Source organism: Eptesicus fuscus, chromosome 3, assembly GCF_027574615.1.
Source record: "Eptesicus fuscus isolate TK198812 chromosome 3, DD_ASM_mEF_20220401, whole genome shotgun sequence".
NCBI classification, from domain to species: domain Eukaryota; kingdom Metazoa; phylum Chordata; class Mammalia; order Chiroptera; family Vespertilionidae; genus Eptesicus; species Eptesicus fuscus.
In genome coordinates, this window is record NC_072475.1 from 88959100 (window position 1) to 88985961 (window position 26862).

The 26862-nt window shown below is 40.0% G+C and overlaps 1 long non-coding RNA gene across 1 annotated transcript; it reads left to right on the plus strand.

The window, feature by feature from the left end:
* Positions 1–5849: 5849 nt before the first annotated feature.
* Positions 5850–22783, plus strand: LOC129148035 (uncharacterized). Its single transcript, XR_008555225.1, has 4 exons — positions 5850–5909; positions 8684–9100; positions 9660–9888; positions 22579–22783. It is a non-coding gene; the product is annotated as an uncharacterized LOC129148035 (long non-coding RNA).
* Positions 22784–26862: the final 4079 nt, after the last annotated feature.

A 26862-nucleotide genomic window follows, 5' to 3' on the forward strand; every position in this document is an offset into this window, starting at 1 on the left:
TGATCACATCATTATGATCCAATACTCTTCTTCCAAATTGCTCAGACAGTGAAAAATATTTATTGCATACCTAATGACATATACCATGCTATTCTGGGGACATAGCAGTGAAAACACAAATGCAGTTTCTTCCCCCCTTTTCTCTTACCAACCTGCCTAACAGGTTTTTCATCTTTTCTCATTTACTTGTTACAATTTTTACACCCATTACAATGTGTGTGTTTTTTCCCCCCCACACCAAATAATCTCAGACACTAGTGGGGTGTTGTAGAATTCAAATCAATTCTGACACTATCTACCTGGAGGTGGTATCAGATTCCACAGGTTAAAGGTAAAGTCCCAAAAGACCCCCGACTTCAGAAGCCAATAGCAAGTCCAGGTTGTCACCTGGCAGATCAGCTATAAATCTGAGGTTCCCATCACCCCTTCCTTGGTTTTCATTAATTTGTTAGATCAGTTCACAGAACTCAGGAACCCAGTTCACTCACTAGATTACTGATTTATTACAAAAGATATTAAAGGATAAAAATCAACAGCCAGAAAAAGAGATACATAGGGCAAGGTCCTGAATGCAGAGCTTCTGTGTCCCTTGGAATTTGCGGCCCAGGCATGGTGGCACATGAAGCCTTCTGGTTCACCGACCTGGAAGCTCCTCGAACCCTGTTTTTTTGGGTTTTCATTACATTGCACGTGTGATTAAATCATTAGCCAGTGGGGGCTAAACTGAATTGCAGTTGCTCTCCCTTCTCCAGTGGTTGGGGAGATGGGACTGAGAATCCTAACCCTCTCATCCTGTGGTTGGTTCCCCTGGTGACCAGCTCCCATCCTTAGGTGCTTTACGAAGTCCCCTGAGGTATGGTTGAAAGGGGTTTGTTATGAATTCAAGGCACCCTTGTAGCTCTTATAGCTTAAGAAATTCCAAGGGCTTTAGGAGCTCTTTCAGAAATGGGGACAAAGACCAAATGTATATTTCTTATTATAAATCACAATATTACACTTGTCCATCACAGAGAAGCAGGCTTTGGCTTAGTGTAAGAAAAAAAGTTTTAGTTATAAAATCACGGGGATGTTATGTACAGTTTGGGGACTATAGTCAATAATACTGTATTAACCCTGTATAGTGACAGATGGTAATTAGACTTCTTGTGGTGACCTTTTCACAATGTATATAAATATTGAATCACTTTTGTTGTTTGCCTGAAATTAATATAATATTGTATGTCAATTAAAAATAATGATATTATTAATATAATAATACTTTTGAAAAGAAAGAAAAAGAGCTCTTAAAACCAGAGCTATTCTTAAATGGGATGTGTGCTGCGTGAGATAGTGAGCTCCTGATCAAGAAAGAGTTCAAGCAGGAGCAGGTTGTTGTAGACAGGAATCCTTTGATCTCACTCATTTGTGGAATATAATGAACAACATAAACTGATGAACAAAAATAGATCCAGAGTCGTAGAAACATCGAACAGACCGTCCAACCTCAGAGGGAAGGTGGGGGGAGAGCGTACTGGAGGTAAGAGATCAACCAAAGGACTTGTATGCATGCATATAATCATAACCAATGGACACAGACAGAAGGGGGGTGAGGACATGTGCTGGGGGGAGGGAGCGGGTAGGGGGAGGTCAATGGGGGAAACATGAGACATATATAATACCTTGAACAATAAAGAATTTTTTAAAAAAGAGTCAAAGGCTTGATTGGAAGGTTTCTAAGGTTCCTTTAAAGCCTAGAATTTTATTATGATTACTAGAGGCCTGGTGCATGAAAATTCATGCACGGGGCGGGGGGAGGGGGGTCCATCAGCCTGGCCTGGCCCCTTTCACAGTCCAGGAGCCCTCAGGGGATGTCCTACTGACAGCTTAGGCCTGCTCCCCACAGGGAACAGGCCTAAGCTGCAGTCTGGCCTCCCTCTGTGGGAGGCAACCTGGCTGATCAGGGGAAGGCGCCGCCCTCATCACCCCACTGCTGCTGCCATTGCCGGGACTCACAGCTACCTGAGCCCCTGGCTGCCTGAGCCCATGGCTGCCTGTGCCCTGGGCCTCGCAGCAACTGTGGCTTTGTCCAGATGGATGTCTGGATGGACGTCCAGAAGATGTCCACCATAATTAGCATATTACCATTTTATTAGTATAGATATATAGCTCAGGCCAAGTAACTTGGTGTATAGCCTTTCACCCCCTACAGGTAATATTATCAAATCATGTTGGCTTCATCTTTAAAGATATAATAAAGCCAAAAATATATAGCATTTCATTATTTTGAATTGTCCTGATTTAGTAACCATCTCTCATCTGGATCATTCTTTCTCCCCTCTCATGCTGCCATTCTTTCCCCACTCCACTCTGGTGAGGAGAGCAATCATGTTAAATGTGAACCAGATCATGTTATTCTGTTTCTTAAAAAAAAAAAAAAAATCAACATATTGTCTATACTTATGTCTGGACCACACACACCTGTGTGCACACTCACACACACACACACACACACACACACACACACACCTGTTCTCCAGATTAAACTTCTGTTGTTCATCCATTAAATGTCCAAATTTTTACCATCCAGGTTGCTCACCTAATTATGTCCCTTCATTATGTGTCTCAGGTGAAACATAACTGTTTAGATTCTATCATAGAATTATGCCCTCGATTACCTCCCTTGTTCTGTACACTATTTCTGACAGCATTCTCTTTGATTGTATTAGCATATTTGACTATCATATTCTTTGAATCATCTAAATGTTTAGCCAAGTAAAATTTTTATACATTAAAAAAAATGTAAATTCCTACTCAGTCTTCCCCTTTCTGTAGTTGATAGACAATTTTAACTCAAACACAGAATTTGTCACACATCACTAGAGACATCCATTCGTTTTTGTATTGATTAATTTATAAGCACTTTTTTTGTTTTTGTTAATCCTCTCCAAGGATATTTTTTCCATTGATTTTTAGAGACAGCGGAAGAGTGGGAGGGAGGGTGGGAGAGAAGGAGAGAGAAACAGAGAGAGAGAGAGAGAGAGAGAGAGAGAGAGAGACAGAGACAGACACAGAGAGAGACACAGAGAGAGAGAAACATCGATGTGAGAGAGACACATTGATTGATTGCCTCCTGCACATGCCCCAACCTGGGTGGGAACAAACCTGTAACCCAGATACATGCATACATGCTCTTGACAGGGAATTGAACCCTTGACCCTTCATTGTGCGGGCCAGCGCTCTAACCATTTAGCAACACAAACTAGGGCAAGTTAATAAGCACATTTGAGACATTGTAGCTATCTATAGATTCATTCAACTGAATCATCAAGGACAGCAAAATGTGTGGACTGTCTAAGGTGCTACTTCCCACATTCACTCACAGTGGGATACAAGGTTTGACTTCAGGAAACCGTAAGCTAGAGAAAGAGCTCCTGTTGTACCTTTCCTTCCTGGCTCCCAACTCTTCTGAGTGGCCTACATCTACACTTCCTCATACTTTCAACTTCTCCAAATTCAGAGCTGATAGGCAGCACTTACTCTCCCTGACTCAAGTACAACACTCAAACGAGATGATCTCAAACACCTGGACAATTTTTGTACATTTCAAGCTAAATTGTGTATACAACATTTCCCCATGTTTCAGCAAGCTCACCATGTTTTAGTGTTAAAATTTATATTTTTTTTACTACAATTTCTGCATTCATACTTTAATAGCTCCAGAAATTCACCTCATTTCTCTCTTTGTCAAATCTTGCTTTTAAAAATATAGCCATAAAGCATGAATCAGACTAGTCAGACATTTAGTCAATGAAAAAACTAAATGAGTACCCTAAATGTGTGTGGCTGCACATCATTGGTTTTATAGTCTAAAAGAGTTCATGTGTTATTTGGAATATGTAACAATATGATCCTTTTTGAAAAATAAACTAAACTTTGCCCTGAATTCCTCACAGTGTTAATAGTAGTTGCACATGAGTAAATCAAGACAGAGTTTGTGCCCTCTGGCGCAACAGAACATATGTATATATTTGCTTTTCATTCCAATAAGGGCTCTAGAGTGCAGAACTACTAGCATACAAAATAAAAATAAACCTCAATATATGGGTAATGGATTTGGTTCTTCAATAAAAGCAACCTTAATAGCTATCTTATTTCTATTTCAAATGAATAAGAATAAAGATATGCCCTGCCTGTTTGATTTTGGTAAATTACTAAGTATGAATAATTTACTAAAACAATGGCATTGAATTTTCTATACAAAAAAAAGTGGCCCTTTTATAATGATATCTATTTCAAGCTACATTTAATTGGCTTTTTCTTCATTGCTTTATTAAGTCATGTAACAAATACTTACAGAGCAATTCCTATATGAAATATGTGATCCTAATTAGTAATTTTGTGGGAACAAAAAATAAACTAAACATAAATTTTGTTCTAAAGAAGTTAAAGTCAGGTAAAGTCATTAGAGGTATATAAAAAATTAAGTAACAAGGCACACTATATGGCTGTTAATCTTGAGATCACTAATAAAATTACATAAGTCATTGACTTTATGACTATAAATTTGATGCTTTTAGATAGTTGGACTGACTCCAATATATCATATTTAGAAAAAGATCCTCATTTTAAAAATGTCTCCTCTTAAACTTGTTTCTCTTGTGTGCAAGGAAGTGATTCAGAAGCTTAAAGATGCCTAAGAATGGATGAAAACTATAAACAATCTTGAAAATAATTTTAGATATTTTTGATGCAAAGAGTATACAATCTCCAAAATGTATAAATATGAACTGATTGATAAACATAATAGTAATGATAAATAATATCTGAATGTATATATTATTCAGACTCTGGGAGAATATTGTATTATTTTCACAGTTTAATATTATAATTGCTTACCTTCAATCTTTCGATTTCTCCTTGATTTGTGAGAATTTTAATTTAGGCTACAAACCACCATTCCAAAACAGAGAATAAAAAGATTAAAATTTTAATATTACCTTTATATTATAAATAAAGACCTGTGCATTCAGTTTGTTAAAATTTTGTTGATATTGTGTATTTAGGCCAGTTTTGGAGGAGTAACTTTTACAAAGTTTTTATGACAATACCATCAATAATCACATTTAGTGATTGCCTAGTCTATACAAGGTGTAAAGAAATATAAAGGTGTATTAAGTTAGGATTTCTGCCTATTAAGAATACTCTATTTTGGATGATGATACCTAGCTCACAAGCAAAGTAACTTCTAATTTGTCATGCAGAATAGCAGGTTGATTTGTTATGTCAGAAGAGACTTTATAGGTTAAAACAGTTTTTCTGACAACAGCTGCTGCCTTTGGAGATGTGGAGGGTACAATTCTGAGGTTAGTTGGCATAGAATATTGAATTATAAGGGAGCCTGTTCAGAAGTTGTTTTCTCCTGATCTCTCTCTTGGATGTCTGCCCTTACTTTTACTACCAGAAGGATGCTCTGTGAGTGTCCTATTGCTGCCATAACAAGGGATCATAAGCTTGGTGACTTAAAACAACCCAAATGTATTATTTTATAGCGATGGAGGCCAGAAATCCAAAATGGGTCTCACTGGATTAAAATTTAGCTATCATCAGGGCTGTGTTCCTCCTGGAAGCTCAGAGGGCAAATGTGCTTTCTGCCTTTCCAAGTTTTAGAGGCTGCCTGAAGTCTTTGGCTCTTTGCTCTTCCTCCACCTTCAAAGCCAGCAATGTAGCATCCTCAGATGTGTCTTTGATCCCACTCTTTTGCCTTTCTTCCACATTTAAAGTCACTACTACATTGGGCACACCTTAGCTTAAAGTCAGCTGATTAGCAACCTTTATTTCATCTGCAATCTTAATTCCCCTTTGCCATGTTCCACAGGTCCCAGGCATTAGAATGTGGACATCTTTGAGAGATAGCATTCTGCTTACCTCAGGTGAGACTTTTAAAACAAAGTATCATTGGTTCTCTAAAACATTCTTTGGCTTATTCCAGTTGTGGATTGTTTTCCCAATGGCACCTAACGCCTCCCATATGTTACAAAAAGCACTTGGTCTTACTGATATGAATATGCTATTCTTTGCTACTGTTGGGCATAATGGTTACCTGTGTTCAAAATGCTAACCCATCCAGCCTTCATTTGGCAAGAGTCTTCTTGATGTTTTTTCCCATCAGCACTAACAGATTTCTAGAAAAGAAAGTAAAATATATATGGACAAATCCTGACGTGAAATTTTTCATTGAAATAGACTTGGTTTAATACTTTGTTTCAAATTCTGTCCTATGGACATAGTGCATTAGTATTTAATACAAAAATTAATTGATATTTAATTTTAGACTCAAGCTACATTCAAAGAATTGACCATCAACATATGTAAATTTTTTAATAACTGACTGCCTTTTTCTTTTATTCGCTACATATATCTGGCACATAAGGACCCAATAAATATTAGTTATATTAAGTCAATAATATTCAATTAACATTTTCCTTAGAATTTAAATACATTTCAAAAATACATATTTGAAAACTATCACTCAATTTTATTGTAAGGACAAACTATTTAGGACTAGATTACAAGGCTTGATAATTTTATTGTCATTCATTTCTCCATTTGTTCATTCACTTATGCTACAATTTAGAGGTGAAAGAGATCTGAGGGATTGTCTATTATAAACTCTTTATTTTACAAATAGACATATCAGAACCCATGACAAAGTGTTACTGAACCTCACTGTTGGTCCCTGGAAGGTCTACAGCTAGGAACCTAGATGACCCAACTCTCAAACCAATACTTGACCTGTCCTATGGATCTGCCTTAATAAAAACAAAACAAACAAAACGTGCACACAAACACGCCGAATAAAGACGTGGCGAGTAGATCTTAAAGGTATTCTTTGAGAAATCTGCAGTCATGGCTGATACATTTAAACATTTTGACTTATGATGAAATGACAAGATACTCCCACCACCTTCATTGGCCAGGTTATAATTATGTTTATAGTTTATAGAGGCTGATTGTAAAATATGAGAGAGAAAATCTTTAGATAAGCTTCTCATTCTCTTAGGTACATTTGAGCTAGGGAATTTTTCCTTTCAGCAAATTATTTCTGCCACTCAATATGGAGATTCCATAGAGAACTCATTAATATTTTTATAAAGATATTCTGATTTTAATAAAGACAAATATATTATTTTAGGTTAGAAGCATGAGAGGGCAGATATGAAATCAGTCCCTGAAAGGAATGATGCAAAAATGGGATTGAGATTTTTTAAAGTTTTTATTATTTTTTAATTGAGTTAAGGAGAGAAAAAAGAGAGGAAGGGAGAGAGAGAGAGAGAGAGAGAGAGAGAGAGAGAGAGAGAGAGAGACTGAAAGAGAGAGAGAAGCATCAGTGTTAGAGAAAAATATCCCCACAGGCACCTTGACAGGTAATCGAACGCTCCAACCTACTGAGCCACACTGGCCAGTGTAAAGGTAGGATTTTTTGAAGCCCTATCTACAGTCTGCTAAGGAAATTAGGAAGCTGTGATATTTACAAAGCTGTGACAGCAGTTCCCATGAACAAGTCATGACACACACAAGTATCCAGATCATCATTCAATTTCTAAGCCATCAGAAACAGTTCTTTTTTTTTTTTTTTAAATATATATTTTATTGATTTTTTTTACAGAGATGAAGGGAGAGGGATAGAGAGTTAGAAACATCGATGAGAGAGAAACATCAATCAGCTGCCTTCTGCACACCCCCTACTGGGGATGTGCCCGCAACCAAGGTACATGCCCTTGACCAGAATCAAACCCGGGACCCTTCAGTCCGCAGGCTGATGCTCTATCCACTGAGCCAAACCAGCCAGGGCAGAAACAGTTCTTTTTTAAAAAAATTTTTTTAATTGCTTTTAGAGAGGAAGGGAGAGAGATAGAAACATTAATGATGAGAGAGAAATCATTGATCAGCTGCCTCCTGCATGCCCCCACTGGGGTCATCGAGCCTGCAACCTGGCATGTGCCCTGACCTCCTGGTTCATAGGTCCAAGCTCAACCACTGAGCCACATTGGCTGGTCTCAGAACAGTTCTTAATTGTCACAGTGCCCTCAAGCCCAGCCTAAGGTTATCCTGGTTTGGGTCGGTAAGGTAGGGATTGAGAGAAAGTACTAGTATTTCCATGGGATAGATTCTGCATTGCAGAAGCAAAAAGCATGACAATGTAAAGGACAAACATCCTAACTCAATTAACATTACAAAGATGCTACATCTTATAGGACATGTATTAAACTGAATAAATTACAATAGGTTTTACGACAAAAGAATGCCTAGTGACAAGGAAGACTTTTAAAAATAGAATCGGAAGTGTTGGTCAGATAATTACTATGAATATACATATGGATTGTGATTAATCTTAGTTATTGTAGTGATATCTGACAGTACAAGGGGGGGGCTTTCTTTTTGTACGGTATGCCCGTTACCCATTACGGAGTAGAGCAGATCAAAGAGCAGGGTTGTGTTACCAAGGGAGGTTGGGGACTCTCTCCTTGGGGGTCATAAATACAGTTTTCCATCTGCTGGAAACTGTTTAGGTAAAACATGCCTGAAGTAAGGGGCTGGATCAGATGATCTCTGGGGGTCTCTTCCAGCCTTTTGAGTCTTTGAGAGAAATTTCTAATCAGCATGTTAATGAGTGCTTTAAATTTGTATTCTGGTTTCCTTGAAGATAATTACCAGAAACACTAAGTGGAGAATAGCATTTCTAAATGCCTGTTTAAAAGAAGAAGAAAAAGTAGGAAGAAAAAAAGAGCAAGGATTCTGTTTAAAAAGAAAAATAGAGGCAATAAAGTTGACCCACTTGATACCAGAGAAGGCAATTACCTGAGAAGGTAGTATGGTTCGACGGTCTCGGTAACGTCTGAGAAAGTCCAAGGCCATGCCTTTTCCCTGTTCTTGCGACGTCTTGCTGTGTGACCCAGGGCAAGTCACTTGACCTGCGTTTCCTCATCTGGAAACACAAGAGCCCAGGAGTTGTGCTTGATTACCTGGCGAATATCAAACTATGAGAATTAAATGAAGAATGGAATTTCATTTTTGGCTTCATCACTGCTGCCTGATGACAGATGGGAATCGTATGAACTAGGTGAGCCCCTGCGCTTCATTGACTTACAGAAAAAAAGGCTGAATAACATGGATGGTAAACTAAACTTTGAAAACCCTTTCAGAACTTTTAACTTGGATATTAAAGTTAAAACTAATTTTAACTTTAATAGACTAGATAGATATCAAGTATAGCAAACATTTATTTTGATTTCTGCATTATAGAAAATCAATTGTGATTTTACTACATATTCAATTAATCTAGTTACTCCCAAATTACCCCCAAAGAAAAGGAATGGGAAAAATACATACTAGGTTAGGGGGATATCTTTTCTCCCTTACTTAGACGTAGAAGGGGAAAAAACATTTTTAAATATTGATGGATAGTTGCTTTATAAATCATATCAAGAGTATATCAGTTCAAATTATGTTTCTCTCCCTGTCCTTCCTTTCTTTACCAGTAGTAAAATAAGGTTAGTATGACTTTTTATATTTCTTGACATAAGTGTGATTTTTCCTAAGCTGGCAGTTTTCCAAACCTGGTGCATAGGGTTAAAAGCTTAGCTTCATTCTATTTTCAAAAACACTTTTTTTTTCACCAGAGACCACTGCTTGCTTTAATAAACATACCCTAAGTAAGAAATCAAATGAGGAAGAAATTAAAGTTATGCATAACGCAGAAGATAATGCTTTCCAAAATCAGCTAAAACTTATGTTTCTGATGCAATCTTCAAAGAAGGCAAATAACAAATTAAAAAAAAAAAGATGATATGAGAATGAATTGACATTATGTTTGTGACCAAACTTGGAAAACTGAAACTTCTGTACCAGGTAAGATCTTTGATTACTACTACTAACATTACCTCTATTTTAATATACTACATTTTTGCATTAAAGTGAAAGAGCCAATCACATTCTGAAAAAGCTGGCATCTTGATTAGAGATTGTGATTATATGGAGCCTTTTGTTCATAAACATTAAAGAGAGGGCAGGGATATCACAGGAAATACTGCTGTACATGAGGTTTGGGGAATCATAAATTCTGGTTCCGACTCAGCTATTCAGCTTTTAGATGGCATTATACCTTAGTCTCACCATCTGTACAGTATGAATAATCATATTTCACTAACTCACAGGTGTGTTGTAAAGAAAAGACAAAAAAAGTAATTCTGAACATACAACCATTCTCAGAGTCCAGACTGTAAGGAAAAGAAATGGTTAAGAGATACAAAGCAAATGGGTTGAACTTTCTAATAAAACTCTATCACACTTAACCTGATTAAAAAACAAACAAACAACACACACACAAAACAACACACATTTTCTAACGATGTTTTCCTACCAATCTTTTCATATAACTTAATTTTATTCACAAAACATGCTTGATTTGGACTTTGAATTTTACTTCAAAGTCTATGAGGGATAACAAAGGAGAAAACACACCTTGACCCTAGAGTGTTTTTGTATCTCTTCCTTGGAGGGTCAGCTAATGGTAGATTCTCACTGTAAATCTGCGCAGTTTCTAATTTTAAATCACACCTTTAATTGAAGGATTGAAAAATAGACTATATTTGAAGAGCAGGGACTGGGACAACTGTTAGGAGTCAAAGGAATGCCTTTTTGTTCCAGGTATTGACATTTGTTAACATGAAACAAGTAAATGGCTTTCTACATTTTAAATTCTAGCCCTAGCTGGTTTTGCTTAGAGCATAGAGCATCAGCCTGTGGACTGAGGATTCCTGGGTTGGATTCCGATCAAGGGAAAGTACCTGGGTTGCAGGCTTTCCCTGGTCCGGGCCCCTGTGGGAGGCAACCAATCTTTGTGTCTCTCTCACACTGATGACTTTCTCTGTCTCTCCCTCTCCCACCCACTCCCTCTAAAAATCAATGGGAAAATATCGTCAAGTGAGGATTTAAAAAAATTAAATTTTAATTCCAAGGATATCAAATCTTTATACCCAATTTGTCAGATATCCACCCCTGCATATTCAGGTACATTCAGAATGGAGAGGTTACAGTACACATGTGGTCACTAAACTCTCATTTTTGCTTAATAACAGACTATCACCAGATATAAGAAAAATCATGTGATCCAAGAAAACACACCAGGTGGTGACTTCGAAAAGCATGTTACTAACTTTTAGTAATCCTTTGGTATATGAGAGAAAGATAACACTTGCACTTTCTTCACTTCATGCTTAAGAGAACATTTCCTACCATCTATTGCCCCAAAACACCTTTGTGTCTTAACTCCTTTGCTCTCCTAGAAAAAAAGAAAACCCGAGTTTGGAAATGCAGAGTTGTAAGTTGTGTTTTCAAACTTCTTTCTTTATGTGACTTTCTGGTAGTATTTTGCTTTCGACATAACAGTTTCTTTTACCAACTTCCCTGAGCTTCTTCCTTTTATAAAATTTGAGCTTCTTACAAGAAAAATGAAATAAACACAAATTAAATTAAGAGCTCTGGTTCAATGTAAGGAAAGTCAGGAGGAAAGAGGATTTCAAGAATGGATAGTAGTCGAAATTGTTAAAATCATGCACAGTGGATGGATAGCATAGGGGGAAAAGGCCATTTTATTTTGTGATTATCATTAGTGACCTTCAGAAATGCAGTTTCAGTAGTGTAGGAGCAGGAGGTCAAGGAGCAAATGATGGCCAGGAAGGACGTGAAGTCAGAAAGTATAGAATATACTTTAAAATTCTGAGTTAAAAAGGAGTTGATCGTTGTCTAGACACTTGAAATACAACCTCCAGGAAAACTCTTTAATTTCTGGGCCCAAACATACTTATAGAAGAAGGTGAGAATGTGTTTACGTTTTGTCCAGGGCTCCCTGTATTTCATGCACTATCAGCCTTGAATGGGTGCCCACAAGCACCATTACCTTTTTAATCACTCATCGCTTTTTTCTCTCTCTTTTTTTAAATCCTTATTCTCACCTTCAAGGGATCAAGGTCAATAGCATATCTTGCAGTCAAGGCAACTAATATTGTTGTTTGGGGTTTCATTCTGTCCTCGGTTTAGAATAGATTAGAGCATCTGGATTCTTTTGATGGTAACATCTAAAAGACAAACATTTCTCTAATACAGACCACCTTAAAGAAAGGACATGCTCAAAGGGAACAGAAAACATCTCCCCATGAATATAACAACATGAGAGCTCCCAGTGGGGATGTAGAGATGAAAGACAGTGGCCCCATTATTTATCAAACTGATTTGAAGACTACCTACATCACAATCACCTGGAGTACTTATCTCTGTCACAGATTTGTCAGGCACAGAGCAAAAGAGAGTTTATCTTTGGAAAGGAAAAGGGATGTCTTTGCCTCTGAGTTTAAACAAAGGGGAAGGAGCTGGATGAGTTTTATGGAAAAGTGGACAACTGCACACATAAATAGCTTACTTATCACTCCTCTCATTTCTCTAAGTAATGTAGGAAGTGAAGTTATCTACTGAGCAAGAAGTAAATGATTGGAATTGTGAGTGGAGAAAAGATAAAGAAGTTTTGGAATGGTAACTGTGCTGAATTCCCTAGAAATCAACCATGCTTTGTTGTTTATAAGGCACTCCGCCCCGCCCGCCCCCCGACATTTTAATAGCTAATGGCAACTTAAAATCAATGCTGGCCCAGTCTTGATATAACTTCTATTTTTGGCACATATGGGAACTTGCTTATGGCTATTCATATTTTCACTTAAATTGAGTTATGTGCATTGTTGAAAATGTCATAAAAAGATTTCTCTATGAGTCAGCATTGAAACAATAAGTTATTTTTTATTTTGAGAAGAATGGAAACAAGAGCAGTGGGGCATGAATTTGATATTAATGAACCCAGTATTTATCAGAGGAGAATGAACACGATTCTGTAATTTTTTGCAAAACAACAACCAAAAGTTCTCATGAGATCCAATAATATAAGCTATGCAAATATTTATTACTGAGATGTTTGTAGCATAGAATTATCTTTAAGGTGTTTGACATCCTTTGGTCAGAAAATTTTAGTTAATTGAACAGTGATCTTTTACTTCCAGCAACAAGTGATTCAGTTGAATAAAACTGAGTAAATATAGGTGTAGTCAGATGGAATAAGCTGATGAATCCTGGAGCTCTTTGAATGTCCCCAAATTATACTGTCAATACAAAAGCACCAAAAAGATGAAGATCACGAGCACGGATGAAAAAAGGCAATGTATCACCATGAAACTGCACATAACTACCAATGGCCAATTGTTTCCTTCATGTTGAATTCTAATCTCAAAAATATATATTTCTAAAGAATATCTCCTCAAAATGTTATTCTGTGTTTGTGTGCACATGCCTGGGAGCACATGTGCATACATGCACACATACAGACATATATATCCACACAGATGGTGAAGAATGGCTGAACTGATAAACTGCATAAACGTGTTCTAAAGGAGACACTTAGGAATTTTTCTTCACAAGTGTCAATATTTTACTTCTTGATTCTAGTTAGTGGAAATGCACTGGACTAGTTTAAAAATAAGCTTATCCCAAACTATAATGATTTAGTTGTCTATCCTACCATTTGAGGGGACAGCTGCAACCTCATAATTTTCAAGCAACCAACAATTTAAGCACCATTTAAAGAAGGGCTTGGGCCTATGTTGAAAGAAATCTCTCTATTGATATCTGCTAAAAATTTTGATAAAATGTCAGAGATCAAAAACTACCAAATCAGAGTCAAAAGTCCAGATAAAAATCTTGAAGAAAATAGTGAAGATGTACTAGTAAGAAGTAACTATTCACAACAACATACTAAGCACAGAGGATGATAATTGATATGAAAACATGGTTATTGATAAATAAAAAGTTTCAAAATAGTGGGCTCAAAGTGAATGTATTTTAGGAATTCTATGACCAATTGAAATTGAGATAGAGAAGTGCTATAGTTTTCTAATATATCTATATGTATGCATAAAATTATATTTAATAACTTTTGCATGTCTAAGTAAGCCTAAGAGAGCTTTTTAAATAAATATGAAAAACTTAAAAAATGTAAGTTTTAAAAAAGCATTATGTCATAGTTTAATTGGCAGAATTTTTTCCTTCTCATTCACATGTACAATAATGGTGCTTCTGGGAATTGATGGCATCTTAGATTATATAAAGTACTGCAACAGGAATTTTTATATTTTTATTTCTATGCACTTTTCTTTCTATGCACTCTCACTCATTCATCCATTTATGCAACCTATTATAAGTAACAACTTTGTTCTAGGCATTGCACTAAAAACTAGGGATAAAAAAGGCTAATGAGGCATATTCTTATGATTAATGTGTTCACAGTCTAGTTGGGGATAAAAATAGAAATAAATTACAATATAAGGTGATAAGCACTATTGTAAAGGTATATACAAAATGTCAGTGGTAATGAAGCATCCTAGAATATTCAACAAATAGTGTGAAGAACAGGGTGACAGAAACACTGGTAGCAGAAGAACTTAGATGGGTAAATTGGAACCAGAATTTGAAGTATCTTGTTGCAATGATGAGATTGTAGTGATGGGAATCACTAAAGAATTCTTCCCAGGATATGATGCATTTGATTTTTAAATTTCTTTTTATCATGGTAAAATATAAGTGAGATAAAATTGACCATTTTAATCATTTTTAAGTGTACAGTTCAGTAGTAGCAAGGACACTCACATTGTGAGGCCAACATTTGATTTTTGAGAGGATAATTTTGTGGCAGATAAACTGGAGTGCAAAAATACTAGAAAAAAAGATGAATTGAACATTTCAGTTGATATAATAGGGCCATAATTAAAATTGGAGACTAGTATATTAGGACAATTAAAATAAAGTTTCCAGGAGGATTATTTGAGGGGAATACAAATGACTTCCCGTGTAGACATGTTATGTATATGAGACATCTGTGGGAAGCCCTCCAGTACACAGCTGGACATATAAGTTCAGAGCTCAGAGATATGGAGCTAGAGCCATTAGCCTGGTTGAAGTGAACTCTCCTAAGGAACATGCAAGGAACTGAAGAAAACAGATTCAAGAATGAAGCCTTGGTGAGACTCAGCTTTAAGAGCTCACTAAGAAAAAGTCAATAAAGGATAGCATAAAAGAATAGCAACAGGAACTAAGATAAAAGGCCATTGTAAGCATTAAGTAAGAAAAGTTTTTCAAGGGGCAGGAATATTGAAAAGCATCAAATATGCATATACAAATAGGATAAAGCTTTTAAAATAGTTAGATTTGACAATTAGGAGGTCTTTGGTGACTCTAGCAATGGCAATTCCATAGGATTGATGTTATGGGGAGAAACTGGATTATAGTGGGTTAAAGAAGAATAATAGAAACAATAGGAATCTGAAAGAATAAGAGTAATGATAGATAATATTTATGAAACACTTACACAGTGCCAGGCATTGTGCAAGTGTTATGTAACATTATGCCATTTACTTCCCCTACCAATTTTTCACAGCAGGTATTAAAATTTTGTAGACTTAGAAAAGCTAAAATAACTTGCCCAACAATATGCTGTATAAGCTTTTTAAAGCCAGGTTACACTACTTTATATTCCACTAGAGACCCGGTGCACAAAATTCGTGCACTCAGGGGGTCCCTCATCCTGGCCTGCACCTTCTCACAGTCTGGAAGCCCTTGGGGGATGTCCAACTGCTGGTTTAGGTCCGCAGGGAGTGGGCCTAAGCTGGCAGTTGGATATCCTTAGCCCTGCCACAGTGGTAGGACAGGCTCCCGCCAGTGCCGCTGCGCTCTCCAGCTGTGAGCCCACCTTCTGGCTGAGTTGGTGCTCCCCCTGTGGGAGTGCACTGACCACCAGGGGGCAACTCATGTGTTGAGCATCTCTCCCCTGGAGGTCAGTGCGCATCATAGCAACCAGTTGTTCGGCCATTTTGTCTACTTGCATATTATCCTTTTATTATATAAGACTGATGAGAAGAAAATGGAAAATTAGGATATTTACAAATGTAAGTGTAAAGTATTTTTTCAAGAAGTTTGACCAAGTGGAGGAAAGGAGATAAACTGGTAACTGGAGGAGGTAGTAATATAATATTGAAGCAAATTTTGGGGGGGAAATGGGTGTGGGAGGTGGAATTGTTTTTAGGTTGAAGAAGACTTGAATTATTTTAATTAGGTAAGTAAAACAGAGTTTCAATAATGCAAAAGAGAAAGAGGATAATTAGTATAATGAGAGCCCAAAGAAGAAAAGAGAATAAAAGTTCCAGTTCAGGGGTTAGAGGTTTACTATGAGAATAAGAGAAATCTGATCTCAGAGACAAGAAGCATGTGTAGCACGCTATATAGATAACTGAATATGGCAGGGAAGTTATGAATTTTTTGACTGACATGTATCTTTTCTAACAGTGTAGGATATAGGTGGGCATTTAAAGAGTATAATAAACATCTATACCAAAATGCCTGAAGGAATTGGAAAAGAGAATTTTAATAGTAAACACTTAAATGGTACAGTTTAAATTAGAAGCCATAACTTTCTGTGGATGCCAATATACATTGCTACTTGATTCATCTTCACCAGTGTGTGAGGCATCCTATCTAATAAAAGAGTAATATGCAAATTGACTGTACCTCTGCTACACCAACAAGCCATGCCCACAAGCCACGCCCATTAGCCAATCAGGAGCAAATATGCAAATAAACCCAACCAAGATGGCTGCAGCCATGCAGAGCAGGAGGGAGGCTTGGGTTTCCCTGGCAATGGAGGAAGCCAAGTTTTCCACCTGCCTTTGCTGGCCTTGGCTGGGGGTGGCCTTGGCCGGGTTATTGGAGCCTGCTGGGGTTCCCTGCCCAGAGCCTGAGCCTCAGCCAGAGGTTTGCTGGCCTTGGCCGGAGGTGGAGCCGGGCAATCGGAGCCAGCTGGGGGTCCCCTGCCCAGGGCCCGAGCCTTGGCCAGTGGCTGGGGTCCCCTGCCCAGGGCCCGAGCCTCGGCCAGAGGCTTGTGGCCTTGGCCGGGGGTGGAGCCAGGTGATCGGAGCCAGCTGGGGGTCCCCTGCCCAGGGCTGGAGGCTTTAGGCCTTGGCAGGGGTGGAGCCGGAGATCGGAGGAGATAGGTGTGAACTACAGAGGAAACACCTTTTCTGACCACTCATTGGCTAAGCTCCCTATATGCCACTGGTAATATTCTTAGTAACTTGGGTATAAGAATCCAAAAAGGTGATCTAGGGCTTTCCCACCACAATCCTGGAGAAAAAAACGAAGGTCCACTGCTGGTGGGCTAAGAAATGTCATATCCTGCCCTAGGCGGTTTGGCTCAGTGGGTAATGCCTAGGTTTGCCAACCGCAGGGTCTGGGTTAGATTCTGATCAAGGGCATGTACCTAAGTTGCAGGCTCCTCCCTGGCTGGGGTCCAGGTCAGGGCTCATGCAGGAGGCAACCAATCAAAGTGTTCCTCTCACTTTGATGTTTCTCTCTGTCTTTCCCTTTCTCTTCCACATTCTCTAAAAATCAATGGAAACATATCCTCAGGTGAGGAAAGAAAGAAAGAAAGAAAGATAGAAAGAAAGAAAGAAAGAAAGAAGGAAAGAAAGGAAGGAAGGAAGGAAGGAAGGAAGGAAGGAAGGAAGGAAGAAAGAAAGAAAGAAAGAAAGAAAGAAAGAAAGAAAGAAAGAAAGAAAGAAAGAAAGGAAGGAAGGAAGGAAGGAAGGAAGGAAGAAAGGTCATATCCTATGAAAGACACATCTTGAAAATGCCTAAAGAAAGTTGTCATTTTTTCATGGTGAAGGGACTGGAGTCTGTGTTGATTAAAACACCTTGGTGGCTGCGGTGACTGGCAGTGGCTGCAGCAGCAGGGTGATGGGGCTGGTGCCTTTCTCTGATCAACCCAGTCGCCTCCCACAAAGGAAGGCCAGACTGTGGCTTAGGCCCGCTCCCCGTGGGAGCGGGCCTAAGCCGTCAGTAGGACATCCCCTGAGGGCTCCCAGTATGTGAGAGGGGGCAGGCTGGGCTGAGGGGACCACCCCCCCAGTGCATGAATTTTGTGCACCGGGCCCCTAGTTGATAATAAAAGAGAACTGAAGGTAGTTCCTGTATTGCTCCATGGACAATGATTGGTTCAGAGGGGGAGTAGAAAGATGAGAAAGTGAGATAATTCAGGAAAGTGGTGAAAATGTTATTATGGTGAAATCAGCACAGAGCTGCTAAAGAAGGATGGGGCTAATCATAGCATTTCCAGTTGGGATCAAAGCAGAAATGTAGTGTAGAGGAAGAGACTGAGAAATATGATATAATATATGGTTGTAGGAAGAATAGCCTATTTTCAGAGTTTAAGCTTTCAGGAGCCCTCCTGAGAGTTGACCACCTCCACTATTCCTTCTTGAAAGAATTTTGCATAAAGGAAAAGAGAGAAATCACCCAATTAAAATCTTGTTAGTAAAGTAAATAGAGGTTTAAAGTAATTTGAGTTTTACCCCTAGTTGAGCAAATTTTCCAGCAATATCATTCAGTGTTGGGTGTCAAAAGTACAATTCTCAAAGAAAAGTGATTCTCAGAAATACACTAGCAACAAAAACACAAAAATTCCTATGCCTACATAGAATTTCATGAAAACAAAAATTAATTCTTTTTCTCACCACTCTCTGAAACAGACCCTCTACTGGGAGATGGGATTAAGGGCAGTTCTCCTCTGACCCCAAGTTCTGGTTAATGTGGTTATTGCTGCTACTCTATTTCTAGGAGCCTTCATTTCCCTCAAGGTTAAAGCTTGAATCTATGAGAACAAAACCTTCCTTAAGGGTTAATTTTTGTATGCATGAACAGTCACTGATGATTGGCAATTATTTTTTAGGAAATTTGCTCATGTTTTGTATCTCTTTATTACTAAGATCATGCTTAAGCATTTGCATAGTATCAATTTGCATAAGGTTCTCCATCAGCATTTATGTGACATTTTATTATTTCATCTCTTGTATTGTCTTCTTCACCCTTTGTTTTTAATTGTTACATGGTAACAAGCAAAGTTTATTTCAATGACAAAGGCTCCCTAAAAAAGAGTATAAACAAATATCCATGCCTACTACTGTACTATTTTACTATTTAAATAATTTTCTGGGTAATAAGGCAAGAGATTTCTTTCTGAGTTGTCTGAGTTTCATCAAGTTCATCCTATATAATAAAAGCCCAGCAACTGAAATGGCAGAATGGCCAGAAGGACCAGAGATCAGAATGACTGCAGTCCTTGGCCCAGCTGGCCCTGCCCCCCCAGAAGAATCCCCACCCCGATTGGGGGTGTGGCCAACCTGAAAACCGCATGCAGCCCCTCACCCCAGCTGGCCCCACCCCCCAGCGGGGACCCTCACCCCGATCCGGGGACCCCATGAGGGCAGGCCAGCTGGCCCCCACCTGTGCACCAGGCCTCTATCCTATATAATAAAAGGGTAATATGCAAATTGACCCTAACGGCAGAAGGACCAGAATGACCACTCAATCAGTCACTATGAGGTGCACTGACCACCTCTTGGTTCTTTTCCCCGGCCGACAGGCTCTGTCCGATGGTGAACAGGGAACCGGGGGTGGGTGGCAATAAGGAGCAGGGCTGACTGCAGGCAGCTGGGGAAGATGGCCCTGATCACAGGCCAGGCCTAGGGACCATACCTGCACACAAATTTTGTGTGCCAGGCCTCTATCCTATCTAATAAAAGAGTAATATGCAAATTGACCATCACTGCAACACACAAGATGGCTGCCCCCATGTGGTCAAAGATGGATGCCCCCATGTGGACACAAGATGGCCACTACAAGATGGCCAGCAGGGGAGGACAGTTGGGAGGGACCGGGCCTGCAGGGAAGGAAAGTTAGGGGGACCCAGGCCTGCAGGGGAGAGCAGTTGGGGGGGACCAGGCCTGCAGGGGATGGCAGTTGGGGGGGACCAGGCCTGCAGGAGAGGGAAGTTGGGGGCAATGAAGACTGAAGGGGAGGGCAGTTAGGGGTGACCAGACTGGCAGAGGAGGGAAGTTGGGGGAGACCAGGCCTGCAGGGAAGGGCAGTTAGGGGCAATGAGGCTGGCAGGGGAGGGCAGTTAGGGGTGACCGGCTCGGCAGGGGAGGGCAGTTGTGGGGGACCAGGCCTGCAGGGGAGGGCAGTTAGAGGTGACCAGGCCTGCAGAGGAGGGAAGTTGGGGGTGACTGGGCCTGAAGGGAAGGGCAGTTGCGGGTGGCTAGGCCGGCAGGGGAGAGCAGTTGGGGGGGAACATCCCTGCAGGGGAGGGGATTTGGGGTGGACCAGGCCTGCAAGGGAGGGCAGTTGGGGGTGGACCAGACCAGTAGGGGAGAGCAGTTAGGGGCGATGAGGCTGGCAGGGGAGGGCAGTTAGGGGTGACCGGGTCAGCAGAGGAGGGCAGTTGGGGGGTACCAGGCCTGCAGGGGAGGGCAGTTAGGGGTTACCAGGCCTGCAAGGGAGGGCAGCTGGCGGGGACCAGGCCTACAGGGGAGGGCAGTTAGGGGTGACCAGGTCTGCAGGGGAGGGAAGTTGGGGGCGACTGGGCCTGCAGGGAAGGGCAGTTGTGGGGAACCAGGCCGGCAGGGGAGAGCAGTTGGGGGGGAACAGGCCTACAGGGGAGGGCAGTTAGGCATGACCAGGCCTGCAGGGGAGGAAAGTTGGGGGGACCAGACCTGCAGGGGACAGCAGTTAGGGCGATGAGGCTGGCAGGGGAAGGCAGTTAGGGGTGACTGGGTCAGCAGAGGAGGGCAGTTGTGGGGGACCAATCCTGTAGGGAAGGGCAGTTGTGGGGCACCAGGCTTGCAGGGGAGGGCAGTTAGGGGTGATCAGGCCATCAGGGGAGGACAGTTAGTGGCAATCAGGCTGGCAGGGGAGCAGTTAGACATGAATCAGGCTGACAGTGGAGTGGTTAGGGGGTGATCAGGCTGGCCGGCAGAAGCGGTTAGGGGCAATTAGGAAGGCAGGCAGGCGAGCAGTTGGGAGCCAGCAGTCCTGGATTGTGAGAGGGCAGTCAGACATCCCTCAAGGGGTCCCAGAGTGGAGAGGGTGCAGGCTGGGCTGAGGGACACATACCCCCCATGCATGAATTTTGTGCACTGGGCCTCTAGTATATATATGTTTCTAATCCTCACCCGAGGACATGATTAGAGAGATAGGGAGAAAGAGATGAAAGAGATAGAGAGAGAGAGAGAGAGAGAGAGAGAGAGAGAGAGAGAGAGACAAGAGAGAAACATTGACAGGCTGCCTTCCACATATATACCCCAAACGGGGATCGAACCAGTAACCCAGACATGTGCCCTGACTGGGAATTGAACCGACAACCTTTTGGTGCACAGGATGATGCTCACCCAACTGAGCCACTCTGACAGGCTCAAGTTCATACTTTTTTTGTTTTGATCAAGCATATAGAAACTATCTGAAAACTGAAATCTATGTATAACCAGCTAACCTGTATTTATACATTTTCATCAAAGCTAGCTTACTTTATGATAATTAATATGCAGCAATATGGGCCTTTATCATTATGACCCTGTTCAAATGCTACTTATTACAAAAATTTTCCTGATTTCCCAGGTACAGTTAATTACTTCCTTGTCTGTGTTCTAAAACAACTCTTCTCATATATGTCATTTATCACTGTTTACAGGTCTAAATCTTTCTTTAAACTTTTACCCATTTGAAGATTGAGGCTGTCTTATTTATCTTTGAATCTACAAACAAAATAAATGTGTGACTCAGATTTTATGTAATTCAAAAACATTTTTTAATTACTTAGGATTTAACAAGTTTTTAAACATTTTTGTTACAGTATAAACTTTATAAAAATTGTACAATTCCTAGAGTGTTCAACTTGATGAATCATTAAGTGTTCCCAGCTTTTGTCATGAAATCATCCACCAGAATCATTCTGTTACTTGTCAGAGAGACCCCTCAGGCCTATCCTCAAGGCCCCTCAGAGTTACTGTTCCTTCTCCTTGTCCAAAAGTAACCACATACAGATGTTAACGTTATAGATTATTTTTGTAGTAAATAGTATGAAACAACTTTATTTAGTTTTTGTGGTTCCATGTAACTTTGGGATAAATGAATTTGTACCATCTTTATTTTATTCTCATTATTTTATGTATGTATGAATAAAACACAAATGATGACAAGCTCAAGAACCACAATAATTCAAATTAAACAATACCAATAAAAGTGTCAGGTAGTGTTAATAATGCTTATCTAACTTGAACACACAATGAGTATATATACAAAATACTAAAAAATAACTGACAATTGTTTATCTATCATAAACAGAGAAACAGATATTTTTACATTTTATCTGAGCCAACAAGCAATTTCTAAGTTAAAAATGGAATGGTTGTAATGGACTGCATGTTCCTGTGCCCCCCCCCCCCCTCAAATTCATATGTTGAAGCCCTAACCCCTGTGGTGGTATTTGGGGGTGGGGACTCCATGAGGTAATTAGGTTTGGATGAGGTTGGGGATTAGGTCCTCATGAGGGGATTAATGCTATTATAAGAACAGACACCAGAGAAAACTTGCTCTCACTCTCTCACTTTGTACATGCAGAGCAGTCACGTGAGCCGCATAGTGAGAAGGCAGCCATCCAAAACCAGGAAAAGATCTCTCACCAGAACCTGACCACACTGGCACCCGGCTCGCAGACTTCCACTTCCAGAACTACAAGAAATGCATTTCTGTTGTTTAAACAGCTCAGTCTATGGTATTTTGTTATGGCAGCCCAGACAGACTAAGACAATGATATTTAGCAATTTTCCCAATATTTGAATCTTTTTTTTTAAATTTCTTTATTGATTAAGGTGTCACATATTTGTCCTCATCCCCCCATTCCCATCCCACACCCCTCCCCACGGATGCCCCCACCCCGCTGTTGAACTTAACCATTGGTTAGGCTCGTATGCATGCACACAAGTCCTTTGGTTGATCTCTCCCCACTACCCCCACCCTCCCCTACCCTCCCTCTGAGGCCCGACAGTCCGATCGATGCCTCCTTGTTTCTGGGTCTGTTCTTGTTCATCAGTCTATGTTGTTCATCATTTCCCCTAGATGAGCGAGATCATGTGTCACTAGAGATATACTTATAAGAACTGAATGTGAGACAAGCAATAATAGTTACGCTGATAGGCAAATGAATCAGTCTGTAGTGAGTTTCTTTCTGGACCAACAGTTCTTTTGAGACCCAATTTCAATGTCCACCAGTTCCTTATGTGTACATGTCGGCACTGACTTTTCAGCTCTGGATGGTGGACAAATGGTGGTAATGCAGGTCCGACTCCCTCTGGTTTGGTCTCGCCTGGACCCAGGGGCACGGCTTCACCTGGACTCAGGGGCACGCGGCCTCACCCAGACCTGGGACCCAGCATCACCCGGGTCCCGGGGCGCATGGCCTCACCCGGACCCAGGTGTGCAGGGCCTCACCCGGTCCCGGGATCCAGCCTCACCCGGACCCAGGGGGGCGCGGCCTTACCCGGACCCGGGTTCCAGCCTCACCCTGACCCAGGGGCGCGCAGCCTCACCCGGACCCGGGGGTGTGCGGCCTCACCTGGGCCCGGGACCCAGCCTCACCCGGACCCAAGGGTGCATGGCCTCGCCCACCAATATTTGAATCTTAAGCTCATAAATTCTTAATATTTCAATTTCCCAGAATGCATATAAGAAATGTACATGAAGCCCAGCTCTATCTTGCCATAGCTAGTATTTGATTTTCTTAAGTCAAATTTTGCAACTGAAACTTTCTTGATGGTTCCGTTTTCCATTGTTAATGATGTAAATAAACACTGTCAAATTTAGATTGTCTTCTATTTAGAGCAGTGGTTCTCAATTAGGAAGCTCTTCCCACCATACAGGAGATTATTTTTTGGTTATCACAACTCATGATGTGCAGCTGGGATGGGGTGGACTATGCTAATAAAATCTAATGGATAGAAGCTAGGGATGCTGCTAAACATCCCACAATACAGGGAATGGTCCCCTGTAACAAAGAATTATTATTATTTTTAATCCTCACTGGAGGACATTTTTCCTATTGATTTCTAGAGAGAGTGTAAGCATATGAGGGAGGGAAGAGATAGAGATAAAGATAGAGATAGATAAATAGATAGATAGATAGATAGATAGATAGATAGATAGATAGATAGACAGAAACATTGAGGTGAGAAAGACTCATTGATTAGTTGCCTCCTGCACATGCCACTAGGGGGGTGGGGGACCTGTAACCAAGGTACATGCCCTTGACCAGGAATCAAACTTGAGACCCTTCAGTGTGTGGGCTGATGCTCTAACCACTGAGCAAAACTGGCCAGGGCAAGAATTATGTTGCTTTAAATGTTAATAGTGCCAAGTTTGAAACTACCTGCCTTAAAAAGAATTTTGGTAGAAAAAGAAATTTCATCTTATGCTAACTTGTTATACTCTATTATCCTATATAATAAAAGCATAGTATGCACATCGTCTCCTTGACCGGAGTTCTTCTGGGAGTTCAACCAGGGGGTGGGCTGGTAGGGGGAAGGGAGGGAGGCCCCGGCTGGCAGTGGCAGGTGGCTAGGGGAAGGGAGGCAGCAGCTAGGGACCCTACCAGTGCATGAATTTCATCACTGGGCCTCTAGTTTATTATATTCTGTAATGCCCAAGTTTTAACAAATGTTAAATGATATATTTGTGTGGGTTTTGTTTTGCTTTGCATTTTTAATGTAAAGAGGATTAATATTGATTTAAAGAAAATTAAACTAGAAACACCTGGAGAAATTCTGTAACTAAAAATGCTCAAATATCACTTTTTGTATTTTCCGAATTCTATCTTTCAAGAAAGGGTCTGCCTTGGTTTAAATGTGCTTTGGATAATACTCAGTTCTAGATAGATATTATTATTTACAATAATAATTATGGCTAGAACCTTCAAGATATAGAAGGTTCTTAACACTACTGCATTTTATTTTATGAAGTCTTATACCATGTTCTAAACAATTTTTTTCTTAAACTGCAATTTGAATATATTTGCATTCCCTCTTTGTGCAAAGTAACAATATGTGAAAACAACTTTTCTAGTGGAAAGAATACCAGGTATAGCTTACTTTGTAGACTGTGCATGAGCCATGGAATATCCCTATACTTACTTGAATGTTGTGTTTGGCTTTTAAAAAATGGTGACCTATAAGCAAAGCAGTGATTCTTTATATGACTTTGCCAAGGGTAAAACTCAAACTAATAGTGTCACTTTAGTAGAAAAATGCTGCTGCTTACTTCTTATCATGCTTCACAACAAAGCATGTATATTAGTAAAGGAGAGGAGGAGAGAGGAATGAAGGAGCAGCAAAAGAGAGATTACACAGGGCTGAATATATTATCACCCTGAAGTCAGTAGGGAAGGCTGCTAAATGCTCTTACAACTGTAATAGCCTATCTCATGTTAATTCTAGCCTGAAGCTCCCTGACACTCCTTGTTTCGAGATAATGGGGACAAAACTATTTTTTTTTTCTTCTGGTTCAATTGCAGTTTTTTTTCTTCTTTGTGTGTGTGTTTTTTTTTCCTCACAAGGACATCAAATAAATTAAAGTCTTTGCAAACACCAGTACGAAAGCCTTTTGCTTTGCAGAATTCCCATTAATAACATGCAAGAGTTATTACCCTTAATACTTAGTAGATTTTTTAAATGGCTAGCAATGATTGTTTTGATTGAATATTGGCTTATAATAGGCTTGTAAAGGAATTCAAGCACCCTTAATTGCTTTCAACTTTAGCTTCCTGTGCCTCCTGAAAATCCTTAGCACAATAGATCTTGGAGTCATTCACATGGAAATATTTTATAAAAATGAAAGTTAATACCTATTAACCTCAAAAGTGAAGCCAGTTAAAATGGACTATATTAATTTGATATATTATTGATCCTCTTCTTTGAAAGGGAACATTATTTTATGGCAAGTAAAAATTTAATTTTCTTGGATTTTCAACTCTCTTTTAAGTAAAGAAACTTCATAATTTCTGGTATATAAATCAATTGGGATTTTATGTACTGAATACCTCATCTGATTATTTCATATTTCTTCAACTGGTTGGGAAAATGCTGGGATTTTATTAAAAGAAAATACATTATCTGAAATATTGAAAACCAAGGTTGTTTTAATATTTTGTTTGATATTTATGTCTTCTCAGCAGGAATGCTTATAGGCTATACTCTGTTTTACCAGACTCTGCGAGTAAGAGAGAACCACTCCAGGGACTAATCTGCTGAAAAATATGTGAAGTGATTCCACTCTGAGGCTGTAGAATCCACTAACACTCAGTTTCCACAGCATGAAGGATGGCCAGAGAAGCAGGGTTGAGGCTAGATTGGACTCTGAAGAATTATGAAAAATGATTTCTTACGTGCTGTTCTGTCACTTCCTATCTATCAGGGCAGAATAGTATCAGTAATTGAAAAACACACTAGTTGAGACCCTGGAGTGTTTCTGCTCCAAGGGCCCTACAGCATAAAACTATGGGGAAAATGGTTATAAATATAAGGGTCTGTATCTGCTACTCTTTTTCTCCTTTGAAGCCATTGATGGTAAAAATGACAGCATCTCTTAGATTGCAAAGGAATTTCTATTATTATTGTTGTTATTTTAAAATCCTCACCGGAGGAGTGAGGATATTTTTTCCATTGATTTTTAGAGAGAGTGGAAGGAAGGGGGAAGGGGGGACAGAAAGAGAGAAAGGAGAGAGAAAAACCTCAATGTGAGAGACTTGATTGGTTGCCTCCCACATGCACCCGACTGGAGGTGGGGATAAGATCTGCAACCCCAACAAGAGCTCTTGACTGGGAAGTGAACCCCAAGACTCTCTGGTGTGCAGGC